This window comes from Solanum lycopersicum, chromosome 11 (genome assembly GCF_036512215.1).
Source record: "Solanum lycopersicum chromosome 11, SLM_r2.1".
In the NCBI taxonomy this organism is placed as follows: Eukaryota; Viridiplantae; Streptophyta; class Magnoliopsida; order Solanales; family Solanaceae; genus Solanum; species Solanum lycopersicum.
This window is the reverse complement of record NC_090810.1, coordinates 34,137,013-34,156,071: the sequence shown is the minus strand read 5'-3', so window position 1 is coordinate 34,156,071 and position 19,059 is coordinate 34,137,013. Positions and strand designations below refer to the sequence as shown.

General features: G+C 34.6%; 1 long non-coding RNA gene across 2 annotated transcripts; it reads right to left on the bottom strand.

The window, feature by feature from the left end:
* Positions 1 to 89: 89 nt before the first annotated feature.
* On the bottom strand, positions 90 to 2,622 carry LOC101262776 (uncharacterized). 2 transcript variants are annotated; one of them, XR_011212379.1, is made up of 5 exons: positions 2,340 to 2,579; positions 2,104 to 2,214; positions 1,663 to 1,739; positions 731 to 1,005; positions 90 to 476 (listed from the first exon to the last, which is right to left on the bottom strand). It is a non-coding gene; the product is annotated as an uncharacterized lncRNA (long non-coding RNA). The 2 variants fall into 2 exon arrangements; XR_011212378.1 differs by lacking the exon at positions 2,104 to 2,214 and having other exon boundaries at positions 2,340 to 2,622.
* Positions 2,623 to 19,059: the final 16,437 nt, after the last annotated feature.

Below are 19,059 nucleotides of genomic sequence, written 5' to 3'. Positions count from 1 at the left end.
AGGCATAACCTCAATACCCCGACTTTTCTTTTGCACACAGCCCACCAATCATTGTTAACACGTCATAAGATAGGATAAGAAGCATAATATACTTGAGCTGCTTGCATTGCCAAAGTAAATGGTTCATACATCAATTTCTTTTTATGGTGGACATCCACAAGTTTATATTGCGGATGATCTTCATTCCTGAATTTGGTGTGGTGTCAAACGATTCAGATTTAAATAAAACAATTCTTTTGATCTGTGTACTGCCCTTGTACTCCGGTTCTAGAATAATCACACTATAGTAGTCATTGTCGTTAACAATATATTGGTTCCTTTTATGCAAACTCCACTGCTATTAGATGCTCTAGAAAAATTACAACCTTTAGGGTTAAATTTAAAGGCGTTGACATTATCAACAGTGTATGGTTTTGCTGATCGACATGGACATCTGCAAGCGCCTTGATGAACTGATTATCTATGTGGGCTTGAGCCTATTCAATAAAAAAATTAGAGTTTCTTATAAGTCAACTAAGTATAGATGGAAATATATTATATAAGCTCGCATATCTTGTGAACCGATGCAAAAAATTCATCAAGTTTCTTGTCCCCTTCCTGCTCCGTAATTTTTGGAAATTTTTTATGAAGAGGGTCAATAAATTTCCTTAGGATCACATATAAGAAAAATAATATGTAAGACTTTTGATAATTATAATGTATAAATGTAAACAAAAGCTTGAAATCTTACTCCAAATATGGTTCCACTTCTCTGCAATTTAGTAAAATATAAATTAGCTGCTTTACGTTCTTCTTCGGTTAGATATCTCCTCTTTAGTTCCACAAATCCCCGACTTGGATAGGTGAAACTAGAAAGATTACCATCGTGTCTATTTTGTCTGCCTATGCTCCATCGCCATTTTGTTGCACTTTTCTATGCCGTGTGTAAATATGAGAATCGAAGTAGTATGAACAAAAGGAGGAACCTTCATCACTTAAGCTGGGGAATGATGATCATTTATTTTTCTGGAAAGAAAGATGGTTAGGGACAAAGAGTGCGATGTGATTTCTCATCTCTTTTTCTAATTGCCAACAATCAGGAATTCAGTATTTCTTAGTATTGGCAAGACAACTCCCGGAAAGAGCAAGCTTCATTAAAATACTAATATTTGGACACACTATGATGATTTAGAAGTTTTATACTCTTACATATACTAAATCAACCAAATGACATTTTAACATTCAGCTTTTGCACAAAAGTTTTTCTAACTGTGGCGTTTAAAATTTTATTTTTGGCCGCTCAATATAATATCACTTTAAACATTAAAAGGCATAGCAAGTTTGTTTTTTACAGGTTAAAAAAACTGTTTGCACTTTCAAACAGTAAGTACTTCTAATAAATTTCATAATCACCTTGTTAAGTTTCGAATGATGTGGCTTAATATATTAAAATATAAACTTATCATTTAGCAGGGGGCTTAAAAATATTGTACTGAATAGTGAACCCAATTCACAAATATGTTACAGAAATCAACACATATAGGGGATTCAAAAACGCAAGTCTATATTTTCACTATATGAATGGTATACATTCATTAAGAAAATAAAGCATATACGAACTTCTACAATTGACTGATTGTATCAAACGAAAAGGAGAAACTAAACTTGATAAAGAATTCTTACCACTTAATGAAAAGGATTGTGAAACTGAGAGTCCAAACGTCACAGATGAATTGCGAGTCATTGTAGTCGGAGACAATCTTCAAAATGGGATTAAAATTAAGAGGATTTAGAAAAAGTACTGAAACTAAACGTGGGTGGAAATTAGAGGGAAAAAAAAATTAATTGTGGCAAAAGTATTGTTTGTAATTTAAGGAGGTGGGGAGTTTAGGGGGAAAGTTTTTGATTTCTTCTCTCTTCTTTTCAACTTATTTTTTCAATTCTAATGAATTCTTCCAATTTCTTTTTGAAGTATTTGTAAAATTCTTTGAAAATTCTTTATTATTCACCAGAAATGAAGTACAAAACAATAACCAAATTTTAAATTGATAAAATTCAAATACTAAAAATGTAATAATATTTAGGAATTGGAACAAGTACTGAAATCTGCAACAAACTAAGCACCTCAGGGAAAACAATCAACACATGCACTGATTAATTGAACAACACGATGTGGGTCTTTTTGTAGATCTGAGATGCAACTCATGATTTGTTACACTCCATATATCAAACTCACTGCAGCCAATTAGATCTTGAGATGAAAACTTTGTCGGTTTATAGATAAATCTGTTCCACTCTTGAGAGGAGATATATTGTTGATCTATTGTGGAACTTAGAAAACATATCAGTAAAAAGATTACCCAGTTCGATTAGCTTAGCGTAGAAATTCTTGGTTAAACTTGTTCTTCCTCATTCAGCTTTCTGTTTCTTCTTCACTGCATCTTAGAAAATCTTGATGACATCTGTTCTTGTTCACAGCAGCTTAGAGATACTTGATGAATAATCTCTAAGCTGATTTTTGTTCACCGCAGCTTAGAGATCTATTTAGGAAGAATCAAGTAAAATGATTGTTAATTCTACCTGCCTTTGTTGTTCTTTTTGGACATTTTTTGCTTTGGCATAATATATAAATTGCTCGATGATAAAAGTTGTGAGTTTTGACTTTTATTAATAGTTGTAGTTTTTATGAAAAGGTGTAACTTTTCGAAAGATTGTAACTTTTCAAAAGTTTGGGAATAATTTTATAAGACACTATAAAAATATTTTCGTATTAACCTTTGTTTTCTATAAACTGAGGCATTTCTTTTAATTATAAACTTAGAATTTACAAGCTTCTACTACTACTAAATGTAGTATCCTAAGTAAATTTTACTGAAATTAAGTGGCTCGTTAACACTATCTTGGGTATCAATACACTGGTAATTGAAATCATTCTTTTTTGGGAGGACATATTTCAAATCAAACCTCAGATATTAGAGGGGAATAATTTCTTTAAAGGGAACACTGTCCATTCAGTGAAGTTGATATTCATTATATTTATTTAAGATCTGATATGTGTTACAGATTTTAGATTTGTCAATTAATTTTTGTTTTTCTGCATTTCACTAGTTCATTAAACTTAGCTAATTTCGTATTTCTGCAAAGTTCGTTAGAATCAGTAAGATTCTTTAAACACAGATTAACAATAATTTTTTTAAAGAATAATATTTTGTATACTTTTTCTAATATGTTTTTATTCTAATTTCTCTACTAGTTTTAATTTTATAGTTGTGAAAATGTTCATAACTTTGTTGTGTCTTATCAAGTCCTTCAAAGTTTTATTTTGTGTATCTTAGGAAAGCAAGATAAATAACAATCTTAAGGAAATTATTATACAGTTGGTATTTCTTGTATTCTAGTGAATTGAGAGAAACAAATCATGAAAGTAACAGATTAACGCATTACTTCTCCTGAATTTGGTTCTTCTTTAGAAAGGTTAAAGTGAGAATGTAGAGAAAAAAAGTTGGTGGTTTTCCGGTTAAATATTACACCAGGTAATCTTCTTATTTTTTTTTATCTAACGAGGAATATAGTTTCTTAGAGTTAACAACTTTAATTTTTTGTCATTTGTATCTTTGGAAAAAAAGTTGCAAACTATATGTTGTGGAATGAATTTTTGTTGGTAAATAGTGTTGCCTTTAAAAAATATTAGTTTTCAAAATGAGAGATGAATATTTTTGTTTTATAAAATACTATGTAAAAATGTTATAGTTGAAAGACTATTCAAAATAAAAACATTTATATGTGATAAAAAATATGTTTAATTCTGTTTGGAGACTAAAAACTTTTGTAGACTCCATGTGAAAGTTGATTGTGTCTAATTTGTGTAGACTAAAACTTTGTAGTTTCTAATCAGGATATATCAAACTATGCAATTGGTTTTTATGAAAACCTCACATAATAAGTCAATGTTGTACTTTTGACTTTCTATAAACTTCACTGATATATAGAAACAAATTTTACAATATTTTTTTTCTTTATTGTAAGTATTCTAAAAATTAAGTGGTATGTGCATTTGTGACAGAGGAAAAAATAGCAGTGTCTTAGAGTTTATAAATTTGTACCTCTATGGACTGAACTTTGACGCTATATAAAGATTTTCTAAGAGAATTAAAGCAATATAATTCTTTTGTAGAATAATATTTTCAGAAGAGGTTTATACTCCCAATGAAATTTCGATAGTCTAGAAAAATATGTGAAAAAATTATTTTCAACTATTTGAAAAATATTTTTGAGATCATATTTTAAATGTGGGGGTTCATTGTTTAAGATAAATATAAAATCTGACTTCGCGTCTAAATTTATTTTGGAGGACAAGATATGAAAATTAATGATACTTTTGTATAATGTTAGACGCACAAACTTGTTGGAGTATATTTGATAATGTGATCATTGAGTTTATCTTTTACTTGTATATGGTGTGACTAGTATGAACTACCAAATTATGCATATATACTTTTTCAATAGATGTGTTATTTTATGAAAAAGTGTCACTTAAAATATTGTGATTTTTCATAGAAAGATATGTCTATTATAATAAAAGTATTTGTATAGATATGAATATTGATGAATAGTCATTTGTCATGTTTTATAAAAGAGATATTTGGACCCGATGATGTCCTTCGAATATAATTTTGTAACATTTTTTGTATCTTCTGTAAACTCATCCTTCTGGACAGATGGTGTCAATAGTGAGATTGGTTCAATCTTGAGCAATCCGATTGGAAGTTGTTTGATCTTCCTCCAGGAAATAAACCTTTTGGTCTAAAGTGAATCATCAAAAGGGAAATTGTTAATGGAACTTTTTACAAATATAAAAAAAGACTTTTGTCGAAGGTTTTAGTCAAAAACAATGTCTTGATCTTTTCGATCCATACTCGCCAGTAACTAAAATTACATTCATTTGGATGTTAATTTTTTTTGCTGTGGTATATTACCTCCATATTCATAAAATTAATTTTTAGAACAACTCTATTAAACAGAGAGTTAGAGGAAGAAATATACATGGAACAACCCGATGGTTTTTTTGTTCCTAGTAAATAAAAAAAGTGTGCAAACTTGTTAAGTCACGTTATGGGATAAAACAAGCACCCAAACAATGATATAAGTAATTTGACCAACCCATGTTGACAAATGGATTTAAGGGATAAATGTGTTCACATTAAAATAACAAGGTCATATTTGTTTTTATATTGGTGAAGTGTTAATCATCAATAGAGACATAATGACATAAATGCTACTAAACGTATGCTAGAAAGTTAGTTTTGATTGAAAATTCTTGGAGTTGCTGATGCGATCTTACGTATAACAATCCTTAGAACATCATAATGTTTAGTATTTTCACGATCTCATTGCATTGAAAGGTACTTGACTAGCTCAAATATTTGGATTTCAATTGTCAAGTCTCCGATAAATGTGAGCTTTGCATTCAAAACGAGTGGAAAAAAAAGTGACTCACGATTGGATTGTGCTAGACTAATGGGAAGTATGAGTTATATCATGAAGCCTGCACAATCAAATATAACATTTGCTATTAATGAACTTATTCAAGGCACGAGTGATCCCAATCAAACTCATTAGATAACAATGAAAGGACTTTTGGAGTATTTAACAAGTACTTAAAATGATGTTTTGCACTATAACAATATCCAACAGTACTGAAAGGATATAGTGATGCAAATTGTATCACCCAACAAATGAAGTAAAAATTCATGAGTTGATATGTATCTACTCTTGGTATAGGAGCAATCTATTTGAAATAATCCAAGAAATACATGTATGTCTAACTCTACAATGATCTCTGCGCTAGTTACTTTAGATAAGTTTGGAAAATAAATTGAAAGACTCAAGAATTTCTTGATAGATATTTTATTTGGCCCAAACAATTGACATTAGTATGCATACAATTTGATAGTAAATATGCAATAGGGAGAAAATGAAACATAATCCATAAAGGAAAGTCTCATTATATATGACATAGACATGATACTGTTAGAAATCTACTCTCTAGTGGAATTATCAAATTTTACTATGTAAAGTCAAAGGATAGTATATCAGATCCACTTAAAAAAGACCTAACTAGAGATAAAGTTTAAACATCATCTAAGGGAATGATTTTAGATCTTAGGAGAAGTCATCATGGCGGTAACTCTATATGGGAGAATGGAGATTGCAAGAGTTAGATTCAAGGATAAAAATAAAGTTGTGACTGACGGTTCGACATTGTCACAAACTCAATCCATTCTCATGATGAAGACAATGCTCAGGAACAAGGATACAACATTAAGGCTTGTTAATAAGTTAAAGCTTAATGATTTCAATGATTTGCTATGTTTGATAGATTTGACCAAATAGTACATCTATGAGATAACATGGTTAGAAATCACCTATGTGAGCGTAAGTGTAAGCCGCTTCAAAGATAATTATTTTCAAAAACAAATTATCTATACACTGATGAAACAAGGAGGTGTTCATGGCTAAAACAAACACAAATGTAAGAACCATAAACGGCAAAAGGTTTAATTGTATGGCATATGATTGTCTAGGTTACATAAAAGCTTTACGGTTCAGTGATATCGCATCTAATGATTGAACGAGTGTATTTGAATTATGTTCACTACAGACTTTCCAAGGGAAAACATACTTATCTGTATGCAATTAATTCTTGATTGTAAAATAAACATACTTGCTCTTTTCTTTGTCTTGGAGTAATTCCCTATTCATGCTGGGGAATGTTGGGTGCTAAAAGATGTGAATGGAAAATGAATAGTTGCAACTTTTATGGAGAGTTGTGATTTTGATAACAAAAACTGTTACTTTTATTAAAAGTTATGACTTTGTATGAAAAGTTGTGACTTTTTATGAAAAATTATGATTTTTATGGAAGGTGGATAACCTTTTCGAAAGATTATGACTTTTCCAAAGGTTTTTGACAGTTTTGATAAGGCACAATAATAAACTTTTTCGCAGTACCCTTTGTTTTCAATAAATTGAGGGATTTCCTCTCATTTTAAATATAGAATTTCTGGACTTCTTCTTCTACTACTACTTCTTAATCTAGTATTCTAAGTGTACTTTACTATCATTGAGTGTCTCATTGACGCCAGCGTCTTAGGATATACGCTGGTGATTGAGATTATTTGAATAGTTCAATGTTGGATATTTTGTGTATTGACTAAATAGAAAATTATTGATATATACATGAATTGCAGATACTTTGTGCTGATTAGATGAGTAATTTTTAATAGTTTGATATTGGAGCTTTTCTCTAGTTACAAATCAACTCTAATAAAGTCTTATAGTTATTTATATAACGTATGTACATGATATTAAATTAATAAAAAATACTAATAAACATATTTGAATAGACATACACATTACAATTGTAGACTTAAATAAAAAGAGAGTCATGTACTACTTTTTTGTACAACCCGAACATACCATCCTATTGGACTAGAAATTACCTCGCAGAGCTAACCACACTAATAAAGTTTTAATTCGAGCACCTTCACGAAATCTTTTACAACAAAGTTAAATTTTGTCTGAAATTTAAGACATAAAACGTCTAAAGCAACAGACCAATAAAGAAGCCCTCAAAAGTCGAACTAACCATCCTAATAGATTAAAATAACCTTTTCGAGCTAACTGCGATGACAGAATTCTCATTCTAGAACATTTACAAAAAAATAATGACCGAAGTCAAATGTTGAGCAAAACTTAAAAGGTATACGCCTAATGACACAAACTGAAATGGAAACCTGTCACGATCTGCAAGTACACCATAGAAGTTAGGGCATCCTTGTGTCGTCACACGGATATTGATACTTCAAGAAGTCTCATCTAAGCCTCTCATATCATTCATTGCATAATAAACATACTAAAATAGGTAAGAATTTAAAACTTTCTTCACACACGAAGAACACTTTCATAAACATTACACAAGTGGAAGAATTTCATTTACAACATTAAACCTTTACAATATCTACTTGAACCATCTACACTTTTGAGTATACAATACTTGTGACTAAGCCCATTCAAGACAATAAAATAAAGACTATGAGTTAAGGGACATGTGGATATTGTCCTCGAATTAATGAGGACTCACCAATACATCATCTTCAAAGCCTTAGAAACCTATCCATCCCCCTTGGCACATAAGGACTTCCGATTCTCTACACTTTAGTCAAAAAGGGAACAGAAGGGGTTATCACATTAGATGTACTAAGTATTGAAGCCATGCAAAACCCATGAAAAATAGATATTTAGTAAATCACATGCTTTTCATGAATTTCGATAAAACAACATAGTATAAGCATAAAAATAACATTTAACAACTTAGAAAATACAGAAGAAATCATATAAGCAAAAAGTCACATTTTAAGAATAGTTACAGTGAGTTCACTTCACTGTACAGTGAGCTAACTTCACTGTAAGAGTGAAGTTTTATTCACTTCACTTGGCATACCATATAGCATATAAGGACCTCACTCGGACATATCCTTAGACTCTCTTAAGTAATACAAAGAGAGACCGCCCATACACCCTCTCCGAGAACTACCTAAAAGATCCTTAAGACAACCCATAATGAGATCAACATACATTTACAAGACGTCAAACATATGAACATGAGATCGTCCTACACTAGGTGAGTTCTAAGGTTCACTTGAGTGAGTTTTGAAGCGACCACCGATACAATCCCTTATACACACATTTAAGAGATCCTATAGACTACCCAAGATAGAATCATTCTCACTTAAAACCCTAGCATATAGATTATATGACATTCTCCTTCCAAAGGCTATCAAAAGACCTACATAAGTAAATCAAGAAGATAACGTCCATAATGACCTCTTAAAAATAACCTAAGTAATCCTAAAGATTACTAACTCTTACATCATGTCCCCCTAATCAACAAACTCCCCTAACTAGAGTCATTCTTATGACTTATCTAGGTAAGATAAGAAGTGACCACTCCTATTCCCCCTTCACACCTTAACTAGACAATCGTTAATTACTCTAGATAATTACTAATTCATTTTAACATACTTTCTTAACTTTAGCCATTACATTCACTAGTTCATCAAGAGACATTCAACAGACAAAGTACATTCAAGTAATGGTCTTGAACAAGACCTAGGGACTCTCACCAACACCATTAAAGCCTATTATTCAATGTCTAGATAACGTCCATACCACTACCTAAACTTTATAAACTTCTCTAATGGTAGTAAGTATCAATATGATGAGAATAGGCAATAACCGAAATAGACCATGTTAGCAAAGCATGGAATCCAGAGTTCAAACCTACTTCGATGAGGGTGTTCTACTTGACAGTGGTAGAACTAGGACGCATTTCATGTAGGCACATGGTATAGGAATATGAAGGGCGTGTTTTGTATTCTTGTCTCAAACTTAAATAGAAATACTTCCCTTACCATACTGACTCGGTGCTAGCCTTCGTTCTCATTGAGTAAATTCACATTGAAAGTTCATACAATAAGGTTCCAAATCTAGTTCATCACCCAATAACATTTACCCTACCAAAGAGCTCCTCTTAGGGATACCTTCCAATGGCGGCAAGAATCTCATGATGACTTTTCTAACGATTAATATGATATCATTCCATCCAATTAACATTAAGTCCATCATTCCTTTCCTTTGAAGGATACAATTACGACTTTCGACTTCAACATTTATGAACTTATGACTATGTTCAAGTTTTCACATAAAAGACCCTCTTAACATCATTCAAGGTCAGATATCATTCATTCATACTTGACAAGGGTGCACTAAGCCTACCCAGTCAACACATATTATATTCACATATCATTCATATATGTATCAAGTAAGGGACACAAGTCTACCAAAATAAGACACCACATACTTCACTTTAACACATATTACATGTCATATTATAAGCACATAGGAATAACCATTATCATCTTTAAGTCATCCTACACACTAAGATATCATCATCAATATAACCATAATAGACTCATATAATCAAGTTTTAAAAACCATGCATCAACCCTAAGACTACACATAGATGCACATAGACATGGTCTACATGATTTCTTAACATTCATAACAAGAATACATAATTTCATATTCCTTCACCAATAGATATATATACTCATACTTCACATAAAACAACTATACAAAATATCGTAGTACTTCGTGTAGTGCCGGCAAGACCATGGTCGTCATATTGCATAAAATAATATCGACAAGGCTACATCAATTCACATAACACCGCCAGCATAAGTGGACCATACCAATCACAATAAAATTGAATTCTAATTAAAATGAAAATGAAAGAATTAGGGTAGCATACCCCAACTCCATCTTACCACTTTGAATCAAAAGATAATTCATCCAATTCGATACCATAAGGCCCTTACCCATGTCCATGAATATTAATTCAATACATAAGCCATAATATCCAATGAATATAAGTCAACACAATATAGAATCAATATAAGACAAATTAGACATCAATTGAATACAATCCTTACTTTATTCATGAACCCATAGAAAACTACATTATAATCACAAGCATTAAGTAAATATCAATTAAATAAGCTTAAAAGTCAGAAGATATAGAATATTCAATACTCAATTGATCAAATTGAAACAGACTATAACCAAATAATCCTAATCCATACGTGCATCAACAACCCATAACAATCTACACATAAATTCATCAATCTCAAAGCATGATCACATAACCCATATTTCAGTCAACTTTGAGATATTGTGAAGATCAAGGGTTCATGGAGAATTTAATTCGAAAAAATCAATAATACATCAATTACATCATATCTTAACGTTTGAAAACCATTTATGTAAGAAACCACGACTTAGAGTAGAAATTGGACTTTTCATCCTTTTGAAATCTTTGAAAATAATCTTTGAAATTAGATGTAAGGTGATAGAAAGCCTTAGATGAACAAATATCATACCTTATTTGAAGAATCCAAAGTTAATTTAAGAAGAAACTCCATTGAAGACCCTTCTTCAAGCTCCATCTTCACTTTGAACTCACAAGGAGTTTTTTTGGAGAAAGTTAAGGTGGGAAGGAATTTTTATTTGGATGCTAGGGTTTAAATGAGAGTTTAATAACTTATATACTCTTAAAATACCCCTAAACACATAAAAAAATAGTCCTTACACTTTATAAGTATTGGGATGAATTTCCCAAAACTCCCAAGTCATAACAGAAAACTTCAAGATTTTCAGACCCATCGATGCCCATACTAACGGACGTTGGTCTCACCCACGCCCTATTGTGAGTTGCTTCACAGGCTCCTCAACATGCAGGAAACTTGGTTCCATTAAAGGGTCGTTGCCTGGTCGACTGGCCGTCGTTTGGGTCGTCATTTGGCCGCTGCCTGGCAGTGTTGAGCTTTAATTTTAGGGTCCTCCTTTAGGTCCCCTAGCAGTTCCTACATCGAGTCAGACCCAGGTGTTTCCGCCCAAATATGTTTTTACACGAGTTTAGGACCTACCACAAAAGTTTCATCTGAAACGAACACATAAAACTTTGACGAAACATATATAGACACACAAGGTCGTCTCAAGGCAAGCCTTTCAAACAGTATGGACGTTCTTGGACGTTTGACCTCAAAACTTCATCGAAACTTGACAGACTGCCTATATACACTATAACAACTCATTTAGGGACTCACACATAAACATATAAAACCACATATGAGGCACATAGGTCACTTAGTGGTCGAACGTCTTTGTTGTCCCTTGATGTTTGACTTCCAAAGCACCTAAACTCTTTGACACTGCCTCAAACCCATATTGTAAAAAATTTTAGGACGTTAGACCATCACGACAACCCATGTCATGCTCTAGATTCACCTAGGTCATTTTCAGGGTCTTACATGCTCCCCCACTTGGACAACATTCGTCATCGAATGACACTTGCCATTCTCCGAAAACTTCCATGTATAGAGACTCAATTATCATTTCATGAACATAACATATAACACATAATAAAAAAGAAAACATAAATTTCACATAATCTAGAGATTCACAACACAACAAGAAACTAGAAGACAATTCTATAACTCAGTGTGCTATAAAACTTAGATGCTTCATTCCAAATAGGAAAAACACATTTTATATTCAATATTATGCTTATATACATAAGTTCTAACGACATTACAACAGTTTTATACCAAAAAAACGATTAGTCAAATTTTGAAAAATATTACAGTGCATTACAGTAAATTGAGCAATTTTTTCAAAAATGCAACTTTTAGGAAATTCATGATATAAACATGCTAATATGCAAAGTAACATTATATAAACACATTTTACAACATATTCAATCTCATAAATTCAACATGATCACTATTAAAATATATGCAACAATTAGCAACCTACACTAGATGCACATGAATCATTAGGAAGATAGCATGCATGAAAACTCATTTTCTCTTTCAACAAAACTAAAATCAAACATACATATCATAACTAGAATATTAGGAACTCACTTTCACAAAAAAATCCTACAATACTCACGTTACCAAGAACTCTTTGTTTTAGGCTTGAATGAATATATAACGAAAGGTTAAGGGTACTTCACTCCCAACAACCATACCTTCACCACACTCCCCCACTTAGGAGAAACCCATTCTAAGGTCAACATAACATTCACTACAAGGAAATCCCTCAAGTCACCTTAAACCATACTAATACTTTCTTACAAAGGTCTACCTCATAGAGACTAATCACTCTCAAAGGTCTCATCATCTAACAACTACATCCCCCTTACTAGGAGAACTCACCTTTACTCTTTCAAATCACATTACCTCCCTTCTTATGGTTGGACTCTTAAAAACATCAAACTCCCTTAACAACCACTCCTTCACATTCTCTAACAATATAACTTACCATTCGTTCCAACTACACTACCCTTCAAGGGTAACCAAACTAATCTGAGGTCGAAACCTCCTTCTAGCACACCTTATCTAACAAGTCACATCTCATATTTTCTCTCCCTCAAACAAAACTTCATAAGGTAACCTCAAGATACCAACAAATAAGGGAAACAAGGTAAAGACACCATATAAAATGCTCATAGGAACGAGTCGATGAATGAAGAATTGAAACTTTTCCTAGCACCCAATATCCTCCTATTTATAGCGGGGCACGCTTCACATTATAAAAAATCCTATACTAGATGTGGTTCATAACACAACTACGACACTCCCTAAACTTTCTACTCTAATACAAACTTTGTCACGACACAGAAGTACACCATAAAAGTTAGGACATCCTTGTGTCGTCACATGACAAAATTAGACTTCAGGAAGTCTCATATAAGCCTATCATACCATTCATTGCATAATAAACATAGTAAAATAGGTAACAATTCAAAACATTCTTCACACACGAAGAACTCTTTCATAAAAATTACACAAGCAGAAGACTTTCATTTAAAATATTAAACCTTTACAATATCTACTTGAACCATCTAAATTTTAGAGTATAAAATACATGGAACTAAGCCCATACAAGACAATAAAATAAAGGCTACGACATAAGGGACATGTGGATATTGTCCTCGAATCTATGAGGACTCACCATTACATCATCTTCAAATCCTTCAAAACCTATATCCCCATGGCACATAAGGACTTCCATTTCTCTACACTTAAGTCAAAAAGGGAAAAGAAGGGGTTAGCACATTTAATGTACTAAGTATTGAAGCTATGCAAAAACCATGAAAAAGAGATATTTAGTAAATCACATGCTTTACATGAATTTCGATTAAAACATCATAATATAAGCATAAGAATAACATTTTAAAACTTAGAAAATACATATGAAATCATTTAAGATAAAAGTCACATTTTAAGAAAAGCTATATTCAATTCACTTCATTGTACAGTGAGCTCACTTCATTGTTACAGTGAAGTTTCATTCACTTCACTTGGCATACCATAACATATAAGTCCCTCACTAGGAGCTGTCCTAAGACTCTCTTGAGTAATACAAAGAGAGAGCGCCCATGTACCCTCTCTAAGAACACCTAAAAGATACTTAAGACAACCTATAATGAGATAAACATACATTTACAAGACACCAAACATATGAACATGATATCCTCCTACCTAAGGTGAGTTCTAAGGTTCACTTGAGTGAGTTGTGAAGCGACCACCCAAACAATCCTTATACACACACTTAAGAAATCCTATAGACGACTTAATATATAATCATTCTCACTTAACACCTTAGCATATAGATGATATGGCATTCTCCTTCCAAAGGCTATCAAAAGACTTACTTAAGTAAATCAAGAAGATAACGTCCATAGTGAGCTCTTCAAGATTACCTAAGTAATCCTTAAGACTACCTAAGGCTTAGATAATGTCCACATAATTATCAAACTCCCCTTACTAGAGTCATCTTAAGACTTATCTAGGTAAGATAAGAATTGACCATTTCTGTGCCCCTTTCACACCTTCGCTAGACAACACTTAATTACCCTAGATAAGTACTACTTCATTTTAACATACTTTCTTAACTTAAGCCATAACACTCACTAGTTCATTAAGAAACATTCAAAATATAAAGGAACTTCAAGTAATGGTCTTGAACAACACCTAGGGACTATCACTAAAACATTCTAAGCCTATTGTGTAATGTCAAGATAGCATCCTATACTAATACTTAAAATTCATAGTAATTCTCTAATACTAGTAGGTATAACATATAATGAGAATAGGCAATAACCGACATAGAATATGCTAGAAAAGCATGGAATCCAGAGTTCTAACCTACTCCGATAAGGGTTTTCTACATGCCAATGGTAGAACTAGGTCACATCCCATGTACGCACATGGTTAAGGAATTTTAAGGGCGTGCTTTGTATCTAGTCTCATACTTAACTAGAACTACTTCCCTTACCATACTCACTCGGTGCTATACTTCGTTCTCATAGAGTAAATTCACATTAAAAGTTCATACAATTTGGTTTCATATCTAGTTAATAACCCAATCACATTTACCCTACCAAAGAGGTCCTCTTAGTGCTACCTTCCAATAGAGACAAGAAGCTCATAATGACTTTCCTAAGAATTAATATGATATTGTTCCTTCCAGTTAACCTTAATGCCATCATTCCTTTACTTTTAAGGATTCCATTACGAATTTCGACTTCAACATTCATAACCATACCATGATGTTCAAGGTTTCACATAAGAGACCCTTTTAACATCATTCAAGTTCAGATATCATTCATTCATAAATGACAAGGATGCACTAAGACTACCTAGTAAAGACATATCATGTTCACATATCATTAACACATGTATCAAGTAAGGGACACAAGTCTACCAAAACAAGACACCACATACTTCACTTTAACACATATTACATGTCATTCTATAAGCACATAGGAATGACCATTATAATCTTTAAGTCATCCTACACACTACCATATCATCATCAACATAAACATTATAGACTCATATAGTAAAGTAGGAACCACCATGAATGTAACGACCCGTTTAGTCGTTTTGAGCAACAGACTTCAATTCTGGAAAAACTGGAAGAAGCGACGGACCCCACGACGGAACGTCATGAGCACGACGGACCGTCGCAGGGTCTCGTTTCAAAACACTTAGAAAATCTGAAATTGGGTACTGAAAATCGACTCTCTGAACTTTGTGACGGAATGGCAGGACGGACCGTCACAGGTGTGACGGACCGTCACAGATCCTTGGAGGAAATATTGGGTCTCTAAACCTTGCGACGACCTGCAGGACGGACCGTCGCAGGCACGACGGCCCGTCACAGGTTGCGCAAATCCCAGGCAGAATCGGATTTCCTTACACGTTTTAAGGGACGTTTTGGGACTATTATTTCTTTAATTATAGATTTCGTGGGTTTATATTAATAACTCAAATTCTTGGGGGTTAAAATAGGTAACCCTAAGTTAATTAGTGGGGTATTATTGCCATCTTTTATTCTTAATTATATACTAATTAGGGTAAAAGAAAGAGGGTTTGAATAAAGAAAATAGAAAGAACAGGAGAGAGAGAGAGAATCGAACGAGAAGGGAGAAACAAAGCTTTGGGAAAATTCTTGCTTGATTCAATTCTTCGGTGGAGGTAGGTTATGGTTTTCATGCTTTCATAGTAAACTCTTAATAGAGAATGATATGTATTGGTAGTATTGTAAACCCTGCTATGAGCTTAATTGTATGCATGCATGAACGTGATTATATAATTGTGATTATATTAAGCATGATGAAGTTAGTGAATCCCAAATCTTGATAAAAACCTAATCTCTTTTAATGATGATGCCTTGGTAAGGGAGAAGGCTTGATGAATTGATGGAAGGAGATTAGGGGATCGGGTGTCACGAACCGACACGTAGAATTAGGGGATCGGGTGTCATGAACCGACACGTAGAATTAGGGGATCGGGTGTCACGAACCAACACGTAGAATTAGGGGATCGGGTGTCACGAACCGACACGTAGAATTAGGGGATCGGGTGTCACGAACCGACACGTAGAATTAGGGGATCGGGTGTCACGAACCGACACGTAGAATTAGGGGATCGGGTGTCACGAACTGACACGTAGATTCAGGCGATCGGGTGTCACAAACCGACACGTAGATTTAGGGGATCGGAGTGTCACGTACCGACACAAGAGAAATAAAGATAATGAATCTTGAAAGATGTTAATATACTCAATCTAATGAACATGATTCCCAAATGAGTATGGTATTGGGGCTTGAGCCCTCATGGATGAACTTGATGGTACTTATTGATGATTATAGTACTTGTTGTCGCTACATGTTGAGTTTTATAGTTGATTTACGATAATATTTGATATATACTATTCCCTATTTTGAGTTGGCCGATGATATCTACTCAGTACCCGTGTTTTGTACTGACCCCTACTTTTATGTTTTTCTTCTTGTTATTTGTGGAGTGCAGCAAACGTGCCGTCATCTTCGACTCAACAGTACCTCAAGCCAGTCTTCGTCACACCGGATCTTCAGGGTGAGCTAACGCTTCTAGCTTGGACTGGATCTTCTCCTTCATGTCTTGATGCCTTGAACTTCCGGCATGGACTAGCTTCTTATGTATTTTTAGCTTCTTAGAAACTCTTAGAATTAGTAGTTTAAAGTAGATGTTCTTGTGATGATGACTTCCAGGTTTTGGGAATAATAGATGTTGAATATTGATAGTTATTGAATTGGTTTTTATTAATGAGTTTAAGTCTTCCGCATTACTTTCTGTTGTTATTACATTGAAATGTTAAGGTTTAGATTGGTTGGTTCGCTCACATAGGAGGGTAAGTGTGGGTGCCAGTCGCGATCCAATTTGGGTCGTGACAAACTTGGTATCAGAGCATTAGGTTCGTTGGTCTCATCACACAAGAACAGGTCTAGTAGAGTCTTAAGGAACGGTAGGGGGACGCCTTTACTTTTCCTTGAGAGGCTATAAGACTTTAGGAAAAATTTCACTCTTTCATTCTTTCTTTCGTGCTACTACTTGAGTCCAATTGGTATCTAGGCGATACTAATTGGTATCTGACCATCTTCACTCTCTTTCGCAGATGGTTAGAGCTAGAGCAACAACTACGTCAACACCAACACCGGCCAGACAAGAAACAACTGAGCCAGCCACTGGGGCTGTGGCTCGAGGAAGAACAGCGGCAAGGGGCCGTGGTAGAGGTCGTGGGAGGACGTCATCTAGAGGAAGAGGACGAGCACCGAGCCCATCTGGTACTAGGACGGTGACTCCTCCACCGACTGAGGAAGTGATAAGAGAGGGGGAGGATGGGGTGAATGAACAAGTGCAAAATGAGGAAATGCCACCCCAACCTACCCCAGAGATGATCAATCAGGTTCTGGCTTATCTTAGCGGGTTATCTGATCAGGGCCAGACACCCCCAGTGTTTTCTGCACCAGCACCTCAGGCTCCGGAGGTACAGCATGCGGCTACTATGGCTCCCCGCATGGATGTTCCATTGGAAATAGGCATGTTTCCACGTCTGACTACTGGGCCTATGATGACAAGTGATCAGCATGAACTTTTCAGTAAGTTCTTGAAATTGAAACCTCCAGTCTTCAAGGGTGCCGAATCGGAGGATGCTTATGATTTTCTGGTTGACTGTCACGAGCTACTACACAAGATGGGTATAGTAGAACGGTTTGGTGTGGAGTTTGTGACTTATCAGTTTCAAGGGAACGCCAAAATGTGGTGGCGGTCACATATTGAGTGTCAACCAATAGAGGTACCACCTATGACTTGGGCCTCGTTCTCTAGCTTGTTTATGGAGAAGTATATCCCCCGGACTTTGAGGGATAGGAAAAGGGATGAGTTCCTGAACCTAGAGCAAGGTAGGATGTCGGTTAATGCTTATGAGGCTAAGTTCCGTGCACTATCCAGATATGCCACTCAACTCTGTTTCAGTCCTCAAGAGCGGATTCGCCGGTTTGTGAAGGGGTTGAGGTCAGAATTGCGGATTTCGGCCTTACAGGTAGCGGCAATGGCAAAATCCTTCCAAGAAGTGGTAGACTTTGTGATAGAAGTGGAAGGAGTGAAGCCAGACGACTTCACCACAACATCGACATCAAAAAGGCTTCGAAAGGGAGGTGAGTTTAATGGTTCTTACACTAGAGGACAGGGTTCGGGAAGTTACTCAGTCTGACCAATTCAGTCTTCACTACAGACTGTAGTTGGGGGACCACCTCAGACCGGTCAACACTTCTCCAAGGGGCCTATGATTGACTCCAGAGAATGTTATGGATGTGGGGAGATTGGACATATTAGGAGAAATTGTCCCAGACCAAGTTATAGACCCCCAATAGCTAGAGGTAGAGGTGGTCATGGTAGGGGCCGTTATTTTGGAGGACGTGGTGGTCGAGGTAATGGTGGTCACCAAAACGGCAGAGGTAATGGGAAAACTGGGGCCACGACATCACAACATGGTAGGGGCAACGGACAGACGAACGATAGAGCCCATTGTTACGCTTTCCCTGGGCGGTCTGAAGCAGAGGCA